The sequence below is a fragment of the Nelumbo lutea genome, chromosome 1, assembly GCF_056320005.1.
Source record: "Nelumbo lutea isolate HS-2025 chromosome 1, American lotus-T2T, whole genome shotgun sequence".
NCBI lineage: Eukaryota > Viridiplantae > Streptophyta > Magnoliopsida > Proteales > Nelumbonaceae > Nelumbo > Nelumbo lutea.
In genome coordinates, this window is record NC_142684.1 from 52,141,962 (window position 1) to 52,164,364 (window position 22,403).

The window sequence follows — 22,403 nt, forward strand, 5'->3', positions numbered from 1 at the left end:
AGCAAAGAATGAAAGAAATTTGATGTGAACTCAGACTTGGGGTCAGATCTAAGTTCAGTTGGTTGCAAATCTGCTAGGTTCAGATCTGAGTTCATCTGAACTCAGACCTGAACGTACTCAATTCTGATGTGAATTTGGCACCCCATTCACAATGTGAGATATCAGATTTGCTTCAAGAATCAAAGGGTAGCAAGGAATGAAAAATATTTGAAAGAATGACATGTGAGCCTTCAGATCTGAACCTCAGATCTCAAATCTAAGCTCAGCTGGTTGCAGGTCTGAATGCATTTGGGTTCAGATCTGAGTTTTCTGATGTGAATTTGGGTAGTAACAGCACCCAATTCACAATTTGATGCATCAGACTTGCCTCATTGATGAAAATATAAGCCATGAATGGTAAAATCATATTTGAAATGCATGAGAATCTGAGGCAGTATGATCTGAAATTTCTTTGAACTTGATGTTTTATTATCTTTTAAATCTCTTGCACCCGATCTGAATTGATGTTTAGATTAGATTAGGACTGATGTTTGTAAGGCCTGAAAGGTCCAAAAAGAGCATCATATTTTAGATTGTAATATACTGGCATTCAAATCTGAATCCAGGCTGCTTACAGTATAAACATTGCAGACCTGATTTCAGGTTTCTGCAACCACTGAACATGAGCCACTCAGGCTTGGATGTCCATTTCTAAATTTAAAGTTTTTGTTGGCCAACTCTATTTTCTAATAAAGTTATAGATATGAAGTGCATGTGGTTTGATATGAGATCTGATCTGAAATATCTTTGGACTGAGTTTTGTTCTGTAAAGCTGCTAACATCAGATCTGAATTGCAGAAATTAACAATACCAAACATTGTAGACCCAATTTTCAGGTCTTATCAAGTGTTTGATATGCATCAGCTATACAGGTTTGGGCTTCAATTGTAGAGCTTAAAATCCTTAAACCAAGCCTAACTCAGGACTGGTTTTAGTTTATTTCAGGTCCTTTTAATATATTTTTCAGATCAGATCTAATATCAGCCCTAAAGCATCACAGATTTGATTCCAACCTTAATGGATGTATATTGCAGTGTATACCAATGAGTGTGTATGAGATATACAGCTCAGATCTGAATTATTATTTGTTAATTTTCTCTGGACTAACAATACCAAAGACTTGCAGATCTGAACTCAATTAAATTGGATCTGAATTCAGATGTTGCAATCGATGGATGTAGATAAAGGAACCTTGAATAAGATGTTGATCTGCTTTTAGTTAGCTGCATTTATTTGTTTTAGGATGTAGATTTGTATATTCCAATACTTCACTATACATTTTTAGTTGTAATAAGGTTAGTTATTTTGCGAATATTGGCTTGTTTATTGCCTTGACTTTCGTAGTTTCTGACAAGCAGAGTCGAGCTGGAGGATATCCTCTACGACCTGGAGATTGAAATAACTCTCCGTGTCCGACTAAGAGCAGCCAAACAAGTCCAGCAAGAAGCTCAAGAAGCTCAAGAGGCTCAAGATGGCTGAGTAGAGGACTATGATGGACTATGCCAAACCCACTCTCACTGGAGCTGCCTCCATCATTATCAGGCCCAATATTGCTGCTAACAACTTTGAGATCAAACCTGCCATCATACAAATGATTCAAAACATGGTGCAATTCTGTGGATTGGCCCACGAAGATCCCAATGCACACATTTCTAACTTTTTAGAAATTTGTGACACCTTCAAACACAATGGGGTAAGTGATGATGCCATTAGGTTGAGGTTATTCCCATTTTCTTTGAAGGATAAAACCAAAGCATGGCTGAATTCATTACCGGAAGGATCAATAGTTACGTGGGATGAAATGGCCAGCCGTTTTCTCTCTAAATATTTTCCCCCTTCTAAAACTGCTAAAATGAGGAATGACATCACTACTTTTTTTCAGCAAGAGGGGGAATCTTTATACGAGTCATGGGAACGATACAAGGAGCTGTTAAGGAGAGTTCCTCACCATGGCCTCCCCATTTGGCTGCAAGTGCAGACTTTCTATAATGGTCTTACTGACTCAAATAAGACCATATTAGATGTTGCAGCCGGAGGGTCCATAAATAATAAAACTCCTGAGGTTGCCCATGCACTTATTGAGGAAATGGTAGCCAACAACTATCAATGGCATTCTGAAAGAACTCAAACTAGGAAGCAGCATGGCTTGCATAATGTTGATACTTATACGGCACTATCTGCACAAATAGGAGCACTTAGTAAGAAAATAGATGAAATGCAGATAGCTGCCATGCATGTGTAGCCTCTTAATTGTGAATTGTGTGGGGGAGGCCACATCAGTACTAAATGCCAAGTTGGCAATCAGTTCAGGCCATCTACTGAACAAGTTGACTATGTCAGCAATTCGTCAAGATAGCAGGGTTATCAGAGTCACCATACTTTTGATCCAGGATGGAGGGGACATTCAAACCAGTCCTGGCCAAATCAGCATACTTCCAAGCCGTTCCACCAGATTTATCATCAGCCTGAACCAAAGTCCAATTTGGAGAAACTGATGACAAAATTTATAGCAGGTGCAGAAACCATGTTCCAGAACCAAGAAGCCTCAATCAAAAACCTGGAAAACCAAGTGGGGCAATTGGCACAATTAATCTCTTCCAGACTGTCGGGAACTCTTCCAAGCAACACTGAAGTGAATCCACAAGAGCAGGTGCAAGGTATTACCTTAAGGAATGGAAAAGAGTTGCCCGAGGTAGAAAAGAAGAATTGGGGTGAACCCAAGGCAGAAACAAGCCTTGGGACCGGACAAAAGAAGACTAAACAACCAAAAGCACAACAATAGATGCACCAGCAGCCACAAGTTCCATTCTCTAATAGGCTGAAGCAACAAAAATTGGAAAAGGAATTTGGTAAGTTTCTTGAAATATTTAAAAGTTTACATATTAATATTCCTTTTGCTGATGCTTTAGCCTAGATGCCACACTATGTATGGTTTTTGAAGAAATTATTGGCAAACAAAAGAAAACTGGGAGATGTGGCTATAATTGCTTTAAATGAGGAATGTTCTGCTATCCTTCTAAACAAGCTACCTCAGAAACTCAAAGATCCAGGGAGTTTCACTATTCCTTGTACCATTGGCAGTTTAAAAATTGAAAAAGCTTTATGTGACCTGGGAGCTAGCATCAATTTAATGCCATATTCTATCTACAAGAAATTAGGGTTGAATGAACCCCAACCCACTAGAGTGGCATTACAATTGGCTGATAGATCCATTAGACATCCTAGGGGGATCATAGAAGATGTGTTAGTTAAAGTTGACAAATTCATTTTTCCAGTTGATTTCATTGTGTTAGACATGCAAGAAGATGTGGAGGTCCCGCTTATCCTAGGGAGACCTTTCCTGGCTACCGGGAAAGCAATGATTGATGTCTAACAATGACAACTCAGCCTTAGGATACAAGATGATGAGATAATTTTTAAAATGTCTGATGCTATGAAACATGCACCCTCTAGTGGTGATTCTTGTTTTATGATTGATGCCATTGAATTGACAATTGATGAATGCTTCCAGGTAAGTAGAATAACTGATCCTCTTGAACTCTGCCTCCAACAAGGAGAACTTGAAGAATGAGAAAATGAAGAAATAAACCTCATGATAGCATACCTGAATGATAAGCCTCAATTAAAGGGAAAGGGGTTTCTTAAATTAGAGAACTTAGGCAAATTGCCTGGACCATCAGGTAAGCCATCACCTCAAGAACCCCCCACCCTTGAACTGAAGCAATTACCATCCCATTTAGAGTATGCTTTCCTTGATGAACCATCAGATCTCCCCGTGATAATTTCTGCAGCACTGAATCCCTTACAAAGAAAAAAATTATTAAGAGTGTTGCGGGAACACAAAAATGCTATAGCTTGGAAGGTAGAAGATATCAAAGGCATTAGTCCATCAATCTGCACTCACAGAATTTTGATGGAAGAGGATAGTAAGCCTTCCGTTCAGCCCCAAAGACGCCTGAACCCCAACATGAAAGAAGTGGTAAAGGCTGAAATAATTAAGTTGTTAGATGTTGGGATCATTTATCCTATTTCTGATCGTTCTTGGGTAAGACCTGTGCAAGTTGTGCCCAAGAAAGGGGGTATGATTGTTGTTCCAAATGAGAAAAATGAACTCATCCCTACTAGAACCATCACCGAATGGCATGTGTGCATTGACTATAGAAAATTAAATGAAGCCACCCGGAAGGACCATTTCCCTCTCCCATTTATGGACCAAATGTTGGAGAGGCTAGCCAGGCATGAGTATTATTGTTTATTGGATGGATATTCAGGGTATAACCAGATATCAATTGCACCAGATGATCAAGAAAATACCACTTTTACTTGCCCATATGAAACCTTTGCATACCGAAGGATGCCCTTTGGGTTATGCAATGCCCCAGCAACCTTTCAGCGATGTATGATGTCTATATTTTCTGATATGGTTGAAAAATTTATTGAGATCTTTATGGATGATTTTTCAGTTTTTGGCTCTTCGTTTGATGCATGTTTGAATAATCTGGAATAGGTGCTTACTAGATGCAAAGAAACATGTCTTGTGTTGAATTGGGAGAAATGTCATTTTATGGTGCAAGAAGGCATAGTGCTTGGACACAAGATCTCTCAAAGAGGTATAAAAGTCGACAAGGCCAAGGTGGAGGCAATTGAAAAACTGCCACCCCCAACATCTGTTCGTTCATTGAGAAGTTTCTTAGGACATGTCAGATTCTATAGGAGGTTTATTAAGGATTTCTCAAAAATTGCCAAGCTATTATCTACCTTGCTTCAAAAAGAAGTGACTTTTGAATTTTCAACTGAATGCCTTCATGCTTTCAACATCTTGAAAGACAAATTGATCCATGCACCTATCATGGTAGCACCAGATTGGACCCTCCCATTTGAATTAATGTGTGATGCGAGTGATTCTGCTATAGAAGCTATTTTAGGACAAAGAATGAACAAACATTTTCAGCCAATTTACTATGCTAGCAGAACCTTGACTGGACCCCAACTCAATTACACCACCACAGAAAAGGAGCTGCTAGCAGTAATATTTGCACTTGACAAGTTTTGTTCATATCTGATATTATCCAAGGTTGTTGTCTACACAGATCACTCGGCATTAAAGCACTTGCTTACCAAGCAAAACTCAAAACCAAGACTGATCAGGTGGATCCTTTTATTGCAAGAGTTTGACATTGAGATTAGAGACATGAAGGGTGTTACAAACCTGGCTGCTGACCATCTCTCCCGGTTAGACAAGGTAAGCTCAAAAGAGGAGATAACCAACAACATTCGAGAAGAATTTCCGGATGAGTAGCTGTACTCAATACAAAAATACTCATATCCTTGGTATGCTGATTTTGCTAATTATCTAGCTGCACAAGTCCTTCCTCCTAACCTTTCATATCAACAAAAAAAGAAATTCCTTTCTGATGTAAAATACTATTTGTGGGAGGAACCCTTTTTGTATAAATTGTGTGTAGATCAAATCATAAGGAGATGTGTCCCTGAGGAGGAGATGGAGTCGGTACTCCAATTTTGCCATGATAAAGAAGCAGGAGGACATTTTGGAGCTAGTCGCACTGCAGCCAAGTTTTTGCAATCAGGTTTTTATTGCCCCACACTTTTCAAAGATGCCCATAGGTATGTGTTCACATGTGACAAATGCCAAAGATCGGGAAACATTTCCTGACGGAATGAAATGCCCCTTTCTAATATTTTGAAATGTGAAATCTTAGATGTTTGGGGTATAGATTTCATGGGACCTTTCCCGAATTCTTTTGGGAATAAGTACATCATCGTTGCAGTTGACTATGTATCCAAATGGGTAGAAGCCATGGCTTTACCCACAAATGACTCAAGAAGGGTGGTACACTTCCTAAAGAAGCTATTCTCCCGATTTGGCACTCCGCGAGCTACAATTAGTGATAGGGGAACTCACTTCTGCAATAGCCAATTTGAGAGGTTAATGCAGAAATATGGAATAACACATAAATTAGCTACCCCTTATCACCCTCAAACTAGTGGCCAAGTGGAGTTGGATAATAGGGAACTCAAAAGAATTCTGGAAAAGACCGTAGCATCTGCCAGAAAAGATTGGTCCATCAAATTCGATGATGCATTATGGGCATACAGAACTGCATTTAAGATACCCATTAGCATGTCACCCTACAGATTGGTCTTTGGTAAAGCATGCCATTTACCAGTTGAATTAGAACACAAGGCCTATTGGGCTCTTAAATTCTTAAATTTTGACATTCAGGCCATATGGGCTAAAAGGCGGTTGCAATTGAATGAATTTGATGAATTCAGGCTTGCCGCCTATGAGAATGCCAAAGTTTATAAAGAAAGAATAAAAAACTGGCATGATAAGAACTTGTTGAGACGGGACTTATGTAGGCCAACATGTATTGTTATATAATTCCCATCTCCGCTTGTTTCCAGGTAAGCTGAGATCCAAGTGGTCTGGACCCTTTACCATTTCATAGGTTTTTCCCCATGGGGCTATAGAACTCACCCACCCGGTTCAGGGCACGTTTAAAGTAAATGGTCAGCGCCTGAAACCATATTTAATGGGCGGTACTGTACCCCCTCCATCCACTATTTATCTTGATAACCAATAATCTTTTATGCTTGCTCATGAACAGGTTAAGGCATCTTTTTGTCATTTATCTTTTTATAATATTAGTTAGTAAAATAAAGTTATTTTTCTCAAAATTCCAATTCTTTAAGGACTCAGTTCATCCTTTTCTTCAGTTTGCTCTAGCAAGTGTGATTCCCTAACACTACAAACATTGAGGACAATGTTCATCTTAAGTGTGGGGGAGTGAGCCCGAGGCTAGGGTATGGAGGCTGAAACCATGCACCTCATTCACCCCAACACACATATGCAGGCAATGACATAACAAAAAAAAAAAAGGCTAGAACTCCTCAAGTTCATTACTATCTATTTGATGATTTTTAAGAAGGAATTCAATAAGTTGAGGGAGACTGATGTACTTGTTAAGTTTTTATTTTTGTGAATGATCCAATTTGATATATGCATGAGAAAAGGGGAGCTGAATATGCCTTTCAGCATGACTAGCCCTAACTATCTTCATGTGTATGGAAGCCCTTGATTTCATGGTTAATGGTCAAGAGAGCTAATGCACATCTGAAGTGCTAATTCTTGAGGTTTAATAATTGCAAAGAAAATCCCAAATTGACTCCGCTATTTTGAGCTGAATAGTAAAACTAGCAGCTCAGAACATGAGTCCTATTTACCTACCTCAAGTAAGTGACCAGTGTGAGATGGAGCATAAGTTGCACTCACACCATAAAAAAAATAGAGAGAGAGAAAAGTGTGTGAGATGGAGCATAAAATGCACTCACACCGGAAAAAAAGAAGAAGAAAAGGGTGAGATGGAGCATAAGATGCACTCACCCTTAGAAATAAGTAATTGTGGTGACAACTGAGGTTCAAAGGGGCACTCTAAAGTTGAACTCTCATTGAGATTTAGTTACAGATGTGAAACGTAGTGAAATTTGATTATTAACCTTGACAACTAAGGAGCTGATTTATATATGAATTAGGAGTGAAGGCTAGACTATGATGAAATTCATATTCTCCTTTCCTTGGATCTTATACTTATGTTAAATGGTAATTTACAAGAATAAGAGTTGAGCACTTACAAAAGTTCTCCGACTACTCAATGCATTTCTATCTTAAAAAATTTACCAGGTAAATGGTGAGAACAAAAGGAGGGGAATGTTCAGTTTATGGCTGATGTCTTTGCTTGAGGACAAGCAAAAGCTTAAGTGTTGGGGTATTTGATGAACCTACAATTTATCTATAATTTTTGAGGACTTTAGCATGGATTTTTATGCCGGTTTTATTAATTTTTGCCTTAATTTAGCTTAATGCTAAGAATAAGTTTCAGGGGTAATTAATCCAACAAAATGAAGGAAAAATGCAAAAAAAGAAGGTTCAAAAAGACCAAATTCGACCCAGCCCGGTTGTGGAAGCAAGAGAGAGCACTTCAGCCCAAGAAGAGCAAGTGGATTTCTTGAAAAAACCCAAGAAAAGAAAGCCTAGCTAAGAATAAAATTCGGCCCAGCAAGGAAGGCCCATTCTCAGCCCAAAAGAGCGGCTCAATGTATAGCTATCATGTGCTAAGAGAGAGCCTAAGTGCAGCCCAAATAGCAGCCCTTAGGAGGCTTTCAAGAGAGCTCTAGAAAGTTCAAGAAAGGGGTGTAATACACCCCATTCTAGAGGCTTCAAGAAGGGGCAAGAGCCCCCTTGAAAAACTATATAAGGAGGCCTCTAGGAAGTGAGAGAGGTGTTCAATTGCTGGAGAGGAAGGCTCTCCCATTCTTAGAGGTTCGACCACCTTGAGAGAAGAGAAGAGAAGAAGGTTAGGCGCAAGGAAGAAGAAGAAGAAGGGCTGAAGGAAGTTCAAGGCAAGCAAGCTAAAAGAGAAGGTGAGTTCGAAATTGGGGGTTTGTGATTCAAAGATCATTTACAATAACTCAACTGTAATTACATTCTCCTTTAATTTGAATTATGTTTCTTTGTTATATTTTCTTTCTTCTTTCTCCTTCTTCCATTCTTCCTTGATGTATTTCAGCTTGTAAAATTTCAGTTCAGCAATCTAATTCTTTTTTATTCATTCGAATGATCAGGAATTGTATTTGGAGTTTCTTGAATAAGGGTGTTATTGTAGATTAATCCGGCCAACTAACCTTCAAAACTCATATCTGAATTCTCAGATCTGAGATTGCAAGATCTGAATTGCTTAAAAGAGAATTCAGGTCTGCAAATTTTGAGATTGGCCGAATGGATCTAAAGCTTGGAATTCCTAGAGTGCTTGAGAGAGACTCTAGGAATTCAGATCTACTATTCAAGAACTGAATTGGATGCAAGATTAGAAATAACTTGCACAATTCAGTTGGTGATCAATTCAGTTTTGAATTGATGCCTTAGAAGTGTTTGAAAAAATGCATGCATGGGGATTAGATTCTTGTTAGAGATAGAAGAATTGTCACTCATGCATAGGATGAACATGCGCTTGAGAGAGGCTATTCATGACCTTGGGGTTTCACCAAACCAAGGCTCAATTATGATTTATTCAAATGATCCAAATTGATAGATTGTTGATTTCTGAGATTGACATTTACTGCTTACTCTTCTAACCTAATTTGAAGGCAATTGGACCAATGATTTAGATAGATTTTAATTTAGGATTTTTTTTAGCTTTCATTAAAGTTTTGATTTATTTGTTAATCAGATAAGAAGTACTCAATTTAGTATTGATACTTGTTTCCTAAATCCTCGTAGGAACGATACTTCACTCACTACTTTATTACATGAACGACTAGTGCACTTGTTAGTGTCACAATGAGCTATACATCAAAGTCTTGTATTAGTTCATGCGAAAATTGAGTTTTGATGACCATGTCGTCTACATAGCATTCTACTTTTTTGCCAAAATGGCACGAACAACTTATTTACAAGCCTATGAAAGGTTGCCCCTGTGTTTTTTCTGAAGGGTTGAGAGATCCATCCCATGGACGACGAAAGATTGCGGAATAAGGGGCAAATTACAAAAAATTTTCTCTCCCTTCAACTGGGAATCACATTCCCTATTTAGAAAATCATATTTTCAAGGATCAATCTTGAACCTTAAACTGAACCAGATCTGAACCAAAAGGAATGGAAGAGAATAATACCTAATACGGAGAAGTAATATCTCCCAACGAAGGTGTTCACGCCCAAGGAAGGATCCAAAGACTGCTCCCACTGAAGATGGCGTAGTGCAGGATGGAGCAGAATCAGTAGTGTTCTTCCCAAGAACTCTGTCCTTCACAAGAAACAGCAGGATGGAACGTGAACACAGCTTCCCTTTTCAGTCCTTTCTCAAAGAACTGATGTCAAGATCCAATCTTGACTTCTCCCACAGCTGGAGATCGAACTGGCAAACAGGGCGGCAAGAGCAAGGAGGCGGCAAGAGAGTATTCGCAGGGTGCAGAATTCTCTCTTCTTGATTTCAGCACTAAAGAGGATCTGATGTGTTTCTTGTTAACTTTAAAAGATCAGCTCCTAATCCCATTAGGAGGTGCTTATCCAAATCATATTTGGATCAGCCTTCTCTTCTAGTGATAAGGATAAACCCTTATCTTATCTGCAGATTAGATTAGCTTTATCATAATCTTATCAAGAGGTTTCTAAATCTGAATCACATTCAGATCTGGACTCTCTGAGTGGATAGGATTAAGACCCTATCCTAACTGCTAATCCATCTCAGAATTCGCCCCTTTAATTAACTAAATTAATAGCCCAGTTCGAAATGGGCTTCAGGCCCATTAAGCTTATGTGCTCACTTAACCTTCCTAACTGCTGCCCAGTTGGGCTTCCTTGTATGGCGTGGGACCCAAGCATTTATCTACACATCAGGCACATGGGTTCGGCCCAGCCTTTGTTACAAGGCCTGGTCGAATACACTGTTAAAGACAGTGCACCCCCTGAAACCCATCAAATGGGCTCTATGGGCCCAACACTTACCCTAAGTGGTCCCTGGGCCAAACCACCTTGTAACACCCAAGGACTGTGGGCAGATGCAAGATTAGCCCATCAGGTATTATCCTCAATGGTCTTACACTTAACCTCTCAGCCCATAACGATCATACACTGCTCGACAAGAGAGGACCTCTCCCTCGGCTACAAGTAACAATGTTGCACTCTCCACTTATATGAATCCCGGGAATTAAAACCTTTTGCAAACATTTTAGAAACCATAATATATATACTTTTATATCTCATATAAAATATACTTCGCAAAAACAAATTTCAACGGTTGAAATCGGCTGCCGGCAGTCTTGGTTTCCAACAGTGAGAGTGCATCCCTGATCATTACCTTTGTCCGACAAAGGGGCTGATCCTGTCACTATGATCACCCACTCAAATGAATTCTCGGATTGTCCCAACATACCCAGGTTTTGACCCCCACTAAGGATCTCACTGATTGGTACATCAAAGATAGCCTGATCTGACACCTAGTGCAGTATCATAATCGAGTCTAGGGGTCGGGTGTAACTTTTCAGTTTTGCCCATCAATCTCCAAGGTCCAGGGCAATACTGGAAATCTGTTCCAGTTCAAAGATTCAATTAATCCCACACTGTATGTGCCTAGGGTCTCACCCCGGTAGCTGAGACAAGCCACCCCAACCGACTTGGTGGCACCACAGTGTCAGCTTTGTCAGGATAGGTCTCCCCAGACCGACCCACTGGCTGTGAACATTCTAAACTAACACGAGTCTCAAATAGGTGTCCAGTTTAAGGGTAATACACAAAAACATACCAAGGGAACATGAATCAAATATGTACTTTTATTCATTTACAATAAACTCATAAAGTACATCAATTTTGATTGAAGCTAAGGGCATACAAAACTGTCTAACAGCTCCCACTTGCACCTAGGTCCAATCAGGTACTAGCCGGAGTCCCACGCTTTCCACGTGTTTCTCAAACATTTTCTGTGATAGTGGCTTTGTCAATGGGTCTGCTACATTATCCGCTGACGCTACCTTCTGAATCAGGACGTCCCCTCTACCAACAATCTCCCGTAGTACGTGGTACTTCCTCTCGATGTGCTTCGACTTCGAGTGGGCTCGTGGCTCCTTAGCCTGAGCAATGGCTCCATTGTTGTCACACAACAATGGGATGGGTGATGTGTCGGACGGAACTACTCCCAACTCATGAATGGACTTCTTCATCCATACGGCTTCTTTAGCAGCCTCACTTGCGGCAATGTACTCGGCCTCGGTCGTGGAGTCTGCAGTGGACCCCTGTTTGCTGCTTTTCCAGCAAACAGCACACGATCCTATAGTGAAAACATATCCAGATGAGACTTTCTATCATCTGGGTCTGACTGGAAATCGGCATCTGTATACCCTTGGATCTGTAGTGAGCTACCGTCGAATACTAGACAAAACTCTTTTGTCCTTTGAAGGTACTTAAGTATGTTTTTCACAACAGTCCAATGCTCCTGCCCTGGGTTGGCCTAAAATCTGCTTACTACACTCACTGCCTGAGCTATGTCAGGACGAGTGCACAGCATGGCATACATGATGCTCCCTACGGCCGAGGCATAGGGAATGTCTTTGATGCCATCAATCTCCTCAGAAGTCTTGGGAGACATCTTCTTGGAGAGAGTGACTCCGTGCCTGAAAGGAACATTTCCTTTCTTGGAGTTTTCCATGCTGTATCTCTTGACTATTTTGTCAATATAAGCAGATTGGGATAATCCTATTATCCACTTCGATCTATATCTATAGAGTCGAAGACCCAGTATATAGGAGGATTCTCCAAGATCTTTCATGGAGAATTGCTGTGATAGCCATACTTTCATCGTAGTTAACATCCCTACATCATTCGCAATGAGTAGAATGTCATCTACATACAGAACCAAGAAGGTAACCTTATCTCCACTGTACCTCCTGTAAACATAGGGTTCATCCGGATTCTGCTCGAAGTCAAACGATTTGACGGCAGAGTCAAAATGGATGTTCCAACTTCTAGAAGCTTGCTTAAGTCCATAAATGGATCTATTAAGTTTACATACCATGTTTTCCTGACCTGCAGCAATGAAGCCTTGCGGCTGCTGTATATAGATATCTTCAGTAAGATCTCCATTCAGGAATGCAGTTTTGACATCCATTTGCCAAATCTCATAATCATGGTATGCTGCTACAGCTAGCAGGATCCTAATAGATTTAAGCATGGCCACAGGCGAAAAAGTTTCCTCATAATCGATGCCCTTTTTCTGAGTGTACCCTTTCACCACCAGACGAGCCTTGAAGGTCTCAACCTTACCATCGGGGCCCTTCTTCCTCTTGTAAATCCATTTGCAACCGATTGATTTTACCCCGGAGGGCGGATCTACTAGAGTCCAGACTCCATTGGTCTCCATTGAGTCCATCTCTGCTCTCATCGCCTCCACCCACTTCTAGGAATCTATGTCCAACCTAGCTTCCGTGTAAGTCACGGGATCCTCCTCACTAATCAAGGTTTCCACCAGGTAACTATCCTGGTCATAACCATAACGGACTGGTGGCCTGGATACCCGAGTGGATCTTCTAGGTTGGTCACTACCTGGAACTTGTGGGACATCTCCCACTGCTCCTGAGCTCTCCTCATCAAGAACAACTTCCTGACGATGGGTGTCCAGGATATAGTCACTTTCCAAGAATTGCGCATTATGACTGCAGAACACTTTCTACTTGGGTCATAGAATAGGTAACCTACAGAGCCTTTTGGGTAGCCTAAAAATAGGCAACGACTGGTCTTGGATTCCAACTTGTCTGCACTCGTTCTTTTAACGTGTGTTGGACAACCCCAAATCCTCAAGTGTTTGACACTTGGTTTCTTTCCGGTCCAAAGTTCATATGGAGTATTCGGAACCAATTTGGTTGGAACCCGATTTATCACATAAATCGCAGTCTCTAATGTGTAACCCCCAAAGGATGTGGGTAACTCTGAGTGTATGAGAAGCGACCGGACCATATTCAATAAGGTCCTATTCCTCCTCTCCAAAACACCATTAAGTTGTGGTGTAGCAGGAGGAGCTAATTGTGATACTATCCCAATGTCCTTTAAGTAGTCCCTGAATTCGTCAGAGAGATACTCACCACCTCGATCTGATCGATGGACCTTAATCTCTCTCCCTAACTGTTTCTCGACCTCTTGTCTAAACTATTTGAACTTTTCAAAGGATTCAGACTTGTGTCTCATTAGGTACACGTAACCGTATCGTGAAAAATCATCTGTGAAGGTAATGAAATACACGTGTTGATTTCTTGTCCTCACACTCAGGGGACCACACACATCAATATGTATTAGGTCAAGTGTGCCCGTACATCTTTTAGGCTTACCGTTAAATGGTTGTTTCATCATCTTGCCTTGTAGGCAAGGCTCACAAGTGGGAAGATCTTCTACAGTTAGAAAATCCAAAGGACCATCCTTTACCAACCTTGTGATTCGGTCAACACTGATGTGGCCAAGTCGATAATGCCACAGACACGTGGGATTAACTGTATCACGAACTCTCTTCTTAGGGATTTCAGTCGACGTAGTTTCGGTTATGTTAGTTTCTAGAGAAGGATGTAGAACATAGAGACCGTTCTCCAGTTCCCCGTATGCGATGAATCTGTTGTTTCTTTTAATAGTAATCATATTACTAAAGAAGACAAAATAACCATCTGCACACAGTTTTGAGTCAAAAATCAAATTTCTCCTTAAATTTTGTACATAAAGACAGTCTTTCAGTACAATTATTCCTTCTCTAAAAATTAAATCCACGGTTCCTATGGCCACGGCTGCAACAGTTGCAGTAGTCCCCAAGAAGAGTGTGACTTCTCCTTCACTCAGCCTTCTGCTCACCTTGAACCCCTGCAGTGAGCTACAAGCATGAGTCGAAGCCCCGGAGTCAATACACCAGGAAGCAGAAGCTACCAACAAATTGGTTTCTATAACACAAGTTTCGAAGTTACCTTTCTTGGATTCCAGGTAGGCAGGACAATTCCTTTTCCAGTGGCCGGTCTTCTTGCAGAAGTGATAGGCATCCGATGCTTTGTCTTTCTTCTGCTTCTTGCTCTTAGTGGCTTTCTTCTGAGGCTTCTTTGCCTTCCTCTTTCTCTTGTCTGTCTTGCCAGCTTCAGCAAGCATGGCTACAGGCTCATCCTTTCTAATCAGTTCCTCAGCTCTTTGCAACATATTGCCGAGCTCTTGTAAGCTGACATTCAGCTTGTTCATGTTATAGTTCATGATGAACGGATTAAAGGAAGGAGGCAAAGAGTTAAGGATAGCATCTATCTGGGTAGCAAGGTCCAGCCCGGATCCAAAAGCCTCTAGTTCATTGATGTATCCCATCATCCGAAGACAATGGTCGTGAACTTGTTGACCCTTGGACATTTGTGCGGTCATGAACTGTTTCAAGACCTTTTGTCGAGTAGAACGATTCTGCTCTTCATACATTGTCCTGAGACTATCCAATATGTCTTTGGCAAGTTCGATCTGATCGAACTGCCTCTATATCGGGTTGTCTAAGGAGGCAATGATGTAACACCGGGCAAGGGAGTTTTTCTCCTCCCATTCTTGATAGTCTCTCCTTCGGGCCTCAGAAGCCCTATCACACGGATGCTCTGGGGCAGGATTCTTTGCCACTTTGTCCAGCTTTTCAGAAGCTAGGACCAGCATAAGGTTCCTGTACCAATCAGCATAGTTTGGGCCCTTCAACTTGTTGTCATCAAGTAGTTTTGCAAAAGATCCGTTTGCCATTTTCTGATAAAAGAGCAAACATCAGTCCATAACCTAATTTGATTCATGTTCATTTCATAGATATGGATTTTAATATACGATCCATTTCCATTTATTCGTCTCTGAGATTTCCCTCCTGTCCCAGTGACGAAGACTACGGGTTGTCTCTAGAAATGTGGAAAATCACATAGGGTGCATGGAGCCAACTGTTTCAACTGCATAGCCCCACCACCTTTCTATGAAGGATCACATCCACTCATCATATGAGTTTTCCCTTTGTCCTCTGTCAGACAAGGTTCAGAGCCGTTTTCAGGTAAACCTTTCTGTCCAGTGAGTGCTTACCCATCATATTCGTGAACACCAAGGTACCGTGAGAGAGTTCCCATTTTCTGGTGAAGCCCCTCCCACATCGGTCTATGATGCCCCTATCATCTTATGAAACACTCAGACAAGCCCAATAGTAAATGGATAGCCCATTTTCTGGTGCGTTTCCTCATTACTGAAGGACCCATCCTCATGCTAATGATGGAAGGCCTTTAGAGAGTTCATCATATGAATCTCCCTATCACATGCACTCATACTAGCTGGAGGGAACAAAATTATGCCCTAGTTTGATTTAGGTCAAACCAAAGTGGCTCCCACTGACTTTCATAAAGCCAGATTTCGGTGGGCCTTAAATCGGCTAGGGTTTCGCACGCAACCTCTTGATGAGGTGTAGGGCCCACGACTAAGGGAAGTCATCCAATGACCAAAAGGGACACCATGGCAATGATGTGCATTCAGCCATGGTGTGCGCAAGAGCCACTGTTGAATGAGCATGGGCCAAGTACTTATGGCCCATGTACGCAGCACATCACACATCCATACATCACATGCAGGGATAAATTGATCCAATCAATTAATTATCTGTAAGGCCCATTGGAAGCCGTTAAAATTCCATAATATTAACCATTAATATTATCTAGGTATATGGGCTGAATTAGGGTTACCCAGTTCGGCCCATATAGCTTTATCCTTTAAAATGGGCTTTTGTAGTTTTAACTATTTAAAATTGGGCCTTTACAGGCTGGGCCAAATTAACCATTTAATTAAATATCAATCCTTCGGCCCACTAGTGGGAAATTAGGGCTGACATTCAGCCTTGATTAAACCCTAGAATTGGTCCAAACAGTTTTGAACCAATCTTGGTTCGAATGGGTCTAGTGTTTGATTTTTAATTAAATCCTTAATTCAAGAAAATAATCTGAAATTAAATACTGATAAAAGGAAAAACAAGAATCAGTCAAACAGGGCTGTTCGCACAATCCTTCCTGCAAAACAGAGGTTAGATCACAGAATGCAGTTTCACAAACTGCAAATCGCAGATAGCATTTCTCTTATCTGCGAAATCTCTTTCTCTGTGCCGCCATTTTCGATCCAAAATAAAATAAATAGAAGTCCTATTTCTATTAATAATTACATCAGATTAAATACCTATACATTGAGTCTAGAAAATAAAAAAAAAAAATTTACAGACCCAAAATAAATCAAGAACTGCAAAAACGCAGGTTCCCTACACAAACCAAGAATTCGATCTCCTCTTGTACGAACAACCCATAAATCAAGAAAATTATAAAGACAATTCTAAATAATAATCAGATTTATTTAAAATTAATTTTAGATTATTTTCCCATCTGATTTGGGAACAAATTTCCCAAAACCAAATCTGCGCAAATTGGGTAGAACGCCTTCTCCCTAATTGCGCAGGTTCAGATCTGAAACAGAATGGTTCAAGATTTGAACCTGTGGCTCTGATACCACTGAAGGGTTGAGAGATCCATCCCATGGACGCCCAAAGATTGCGGAATAAGGGGCGAATTTCAAAAATTTTTCTCTCCCTTCAACTGGGAATCACATTCCCTATTTAGAAAACCATATTTTCAAGGATCAATTTTGAACCTTAAACTGAACCAAATCTGAACCAAAAGGAATGGGAGAGAATAATACCTGATACGAAGAAGTAATATCTCCCAATGAAGGTGTTCACGCCCAAGGAAGGATCCAAAGACTGCTCCCACTGAAGATGGCGCAGTGCAGGATGGAGCAGAATCAACAGTGTTCTTCCCAAGAAACTCTGTCCTTCACAAGAAACAGTAGGATGGAACGTGAGCACAGCTTCCCTTTTCAGTCCTTTCTCAAAGAACTGATGTCAAGATTCAATCTTGACTTCTCCCACAACTGGAGATCGAACTGGCAAATAGGGCGGCAAGAGGATGGAGGCGGCAAGAGAGTATTCGCAGGGTGCAGAATTCTCTCTTCTTGATTTCAGCACTAAAGAGGATCTGATGTGTTTCTTATTCTCTCTCAAGGCTGCCGCCCCCTCCTTCCTTTTGTTAACTTGAAAAGATCAGCTCCTAATCCCATTAGGAGGTGCTTATCCAAATCATATTTGGATCAGCCTTCTCTTCTAGTGATAAGGATAAACCCTTATCTTATTTGCAGATTAGATTAGCTTTATCCTAATCTTATCAGGAGGTTTCTAGATCTGAATCACATTCAGATCTGGACTCTCTGAGTGGATAGGATTAAGACCCTATCCTAACTGCTAATCCATCTCAGAATTCGCCCCTTTAATTAACTAAATTAATAGCCCAGTTCGAAATGAGCATCAGGCCCATTAAGCTTATGTGCTCACTTAACCTTCCTAACTGCTGCCTAGTTGGGCTTCCTTGTATGGCATGGGACCCAAGCATTGATCTACACATCAGCCACATGGGTTCGGCCCAGCCTTTATTACAAGGCCTAGTCGAATACACTGTTAAAGACAGTGCACCCCCTGAAACCCATCAAATGGGCTCTGTGGGCCCAACACTTACCCTAAGTGGTCCCTGGGCCAAGCCACCTTGTAACACCCAGGGACTGTGGGCAGATGCAAGATTAGCCCATCAGGTATTATCCTCAATGGTCTTACACTTAACCTCTCAGCCCATAATGATCATACACTGCTCGACAAGAGAGGACCTCTCCCTCGGCTGCAAGGAACAGTGTTGCACTCTCCACTTGTATGGATCCCGAGAATTAAAACCTTTTGCAAACATTTTAAAACCATAATATATATACTTTTATATCTCATATAAAATATACTTCGCAAAAACAAATTTCAACGGTTGAAATCGGCTGCCGGCAGTCTTGGTTTCCAACAGTGAGATTGCATCCCCGATCATTACCTTTGTCCGACAAAGGGGCTGATCCTGTCACTATGATCACCCACTCAGATGAATTCTCGGATTGTCCCAACATACCCAGGTTTTGACCCCCACTAAGGATCTCACTGATTGGTACATCAAAGACAGCCCGATCCATCACCTAGTGCAATATCATAATCGAGTCAAGGGGTCGGGTGTAACTTTCCAGTTTTGCCCATCAATCTCCAAGGTCCAGAGCAATACTGGAAATCTGGTCCAGTTCAAAGATTCAATTAATCCCACACTGTATGTGCCTAGGGTCTCACCCCGATAGCTGAGACAAGCCACCCCAACCGACTTGGTGGCACTACAGTGTCAGCCTTGTCAGGATAGGTCTCCCCAGACCGACCCACTGGCTGTGAACATTCTAAACTAACACGAGTCTCAAATTGGTGTCCAGTTTAAGGGTAATACATAGAAACATACCAAGGGAACATGAATCAAATATTTACTTTTATTCATTTACAATAAACTCATAAAGTACATCAATTTTTATTGATGCTAAGGGCATACAAAATTGTCTAACATTTTCAACCCGAAGGGCATATCCTTGTAACAGTATAAATCGAACTTCATGATGAAGGCAGTCTTTTCTTTATCCATCAGGCCCATTTTGATTTGGTTATAGCCCAAATAGGCATCTAAGAAACTTAGCAACTCATGCCCCGAGGTTGCGTCCATCAAGCAGTCAATTCTGGGGAGTGAAAAGCAGTCTTTTGGGCAAGCCCGGTTTAGGTTGGTGTAGTCGACGCACATGCGCCACTTGCCGTTGGCCTTCTTTACCAGGACAGGGTTGGCTACCTAGCTCGGGTAATGGACTTCTATTATGAAGTCAGCTGCGAGGAGCTTCTCGACCTCCTCGTCGACCGCTTTCCACCGCTCCAGGGCTAGGTTGTGTTTCTTCTGTCTAACGGGCCTAACTACAGGGTCAATATTTAGCTTGTGAGTTATAAGGTTGGGGTCTATACGGGCATCTCTGCCACGGACCATGCAAAAATATCCAAATTTTGAAGTAAGAAACTTACCAGTTCGGATCGTAGAGGTTCTTGGACGAAAGCACCAATCTGGAGCGTCCGAGCTGGGTCTGCTGCTTAGGTTGGGACTGTGACTATTTCTTCCATGGGTGTGGCTCATTCTTCGCCATGTTCTATAGGCCGCTCCAGTTTGAGGTCGTCGGCCACCTTCGTCTTTCCCTTTAGGGCGGCGACATAGCACTTGTGGGACTCGAGCCGATCGCCTCGCGCTACCTCCACATCGAAGTCTGTAGGGAACTTCATAGCCAAATGATAGGTGGAGACCACCGCCCGTAGGACATGGGTGATTGGCTGACCTACTATGGCATTGTATAGGGAGGGGGTCATGACCATCAGGAAGTCGTGGTTGAGTCTAACTACACAGGGCCATGTGCCAACTTCCACAGGTATTGTTATTTTCCCAAGGGGCCAGACTTCTTCCCTGTTGAAGCCCACCAAAGGATTGTCCGTGGGCTTCAAGTCACTTTTCTACAACTGAAGCTGGTCGAACACGGCTTTGAAGATGATATCCGCTGAGCTACTTGAGTCAAAGAGTACGTGCCTGACCTCGAAATCGTTGATCCTCAGCTTTATCACAAGTGCATCATCATGGGGGTAGTGGACCCCTCGCGCATCATCTTCCATGAAGAAAATTGGTTCTTGAGTTCTCGACCGCTTTGGAGGATTCTGTTCTTCTCAGGCAGCCTCACGAACTGACGTCTGAGTTGCTGCTGAAGTACAACCTACGACGATTGAACCTCCCACTATCACATGGATGGTGCCCCGAACCGGCCTCTCCTCCGGAGGCTCCCTCTGTGACTGTTCGGCCAGCCTGCTACTAGACTCGGGAGCATCCTTACCGTGCTCCCCTTGCCAACCTGTTTTATTATTATTATTATTATTATTTTGTACAAAGTTCCTTAAATATCTGCAACGGATGAGCTCCTCAATCTCGTCACGGAGGTTTTTACAACTTTCGATGCTATGACTGTGATCTCTTTGAAAGCTACAGTATAGATTCTTGTTTCTCTCATTGGGATTTCTCCTCAAACGGGGTGACCACTTCACATACGGGGTGTCCTTGATCGCCATCAGGATTTTGGCCTACTTTGCGTTCAGTGGGGTGTAATCAGCTCAGTCCACTATAGGGGCTCGGAACGACTGACCTAGTTTTGCCCCCCGAGCTGCATCATTTTTCTTTCAGCTATCCCCTTGACTAGAAGGCTCTCCTTCCCTTTTCCTCTTTTCAGGCACACCCTCGCCCTTCTGGCCGATCTCTTCTTCGGTGGCTATAAACCTATCCGCGAGTTTAAGAAATTCGGTTATGATCGTCGATTGGTTGACGACCATGTGCCATTTGAACTCTTTGTGCGCCATGCCTTTCTTGGCTGCTGCGAGGCTCACAACAGGGTCTAGGCACGGTATCTGCATGCAAGCATCGTTGAACCGCTTAACATTGGTTCAGATGGACTCTCCCTCTCTCTTCACTATGTTGAGGAGGCATTCTTCAGTCTGCAAGCACCGCTTGCTGGTAATGAAGTGGGATGTGATGGCTTGCGTTAACTGTGCCCAACTTCTTATTGATCCGAGTGCCAGGTTCCGGTACCATGTGCAGGCTACTCCTCTGAAAGTGGTGGAGAATGCGACGCACATGCACGACTCACTGGCTCTCACCAGCAGCATCTACGATTGGAAGGCATCCACATGATCTTTTGGGTCGAACGACCCATCATACTTGTCAAGAGGGGGGAGCTTGAAATCTTTAGGCATTGAGACTGCCAAGAGCTCAGGAGACAAGGGGGATTGAACTAAAAGGAGGGGAGCCTTGACTTCGTGTGAGATTACCTCTTCTTTGCCTCCAAGCTTGGGATAGTAGTGGGTGGTAGATCGACGAGCTTGGCAATGGTGTCTCTGTTTCTTGGCGGGCTCGGCGTTTGTGCTTCTCACCATTGTGTTGTCAGGGATGGTGTGTGCAAAAAGTAGCTCAGGCCACTGGTGATGACTGCGAATAGAGGAATCTTGCTTGGAGCTTGTGGCCAGAATCTCAAACTGGTTCTCTAGGAACGGGGTATCGGGCTTGGAGGGCTGAGGTGATGTGAACTTGGCGAGCTGAGGTCCTTCTGACCTGACTGCCCGTGGTGAGACCAGAGTGGCCAATCTTTCTTGTCTACTAAGGGAGGAGGCTTGGCTCCTTGGAGGGTTCTAGGGGGCCTCTCCTTGGCGAGAAAGGTGCTCCTCCTGACAATGAAACCTAGCTCACCGTGAGGCTGGGTGCTGAGGAGGGAGCTGCGGTTGCTGAAGCTGGGGTTGAGGCAGCGGAGGGAATTGCTACTGATACTGGTACTGGGAAACCTGGTGCAGTACCTGTTGCTGATAGAGCTGGAACTATTGAAACTGTTGCATTTGGGCCTGCATGGCCCGCATGCACTGCACCAAGTCCTCCAGTTGATTTGGGTTGGCCATTGGAGACACAACCGAGGGTTCATTGAAGGTTGCTCGACTGTAGTAGGGAGTGGAGCAACAATAGGTGCCCCTATAAGAGGCACGTTCAAACTAGGGATACCGTCCATTGAGAGGGGGATGGTGAACTGTCCGATGCAGACAGTAGGAAGCTGGGGCTATTCCCTAGAATTGCCCATCTCCATGCTTCATCTGATGTTGCTTGAGGAAGTCATGAGTGTCAAGTTTTAAAGGAAGAAAGAGCTGCGAAGGTTTTAGAGAAAGGCTTTTCGAAGCGTTTCCCACAGACAGCGCCAAATGATGTAGCGCAATCTGGTTACTCCTAGCTAGCACTCGTGTGGCTCCTGGAAGATACCTGAGATGAAGAAGAAGAATAATCCTCGGGGGCTTGCC

The 22,403-nt window shown here is 42.3% G+C and overlaps 1 non-coding gene across 1 annotated transcript; it reads right to left on the reverse strand.

Annotated features, from left to right (window-relative positions):
• Positions 1-1,888: 1,888 nt before the first annotated feature.
• On the reverse strand, positions 1,889-1,995 carry LOC148874632 (small nucleolar RNA R71). Its single transcript, XR_016106202.1, has one exon. It is a non-coding gene; the product is annotated as a small nucleolar RNA R71 (small nucleolar RNA).
• Positions 1,996-22,403: the final 20,408 nt, after the last annotated feature.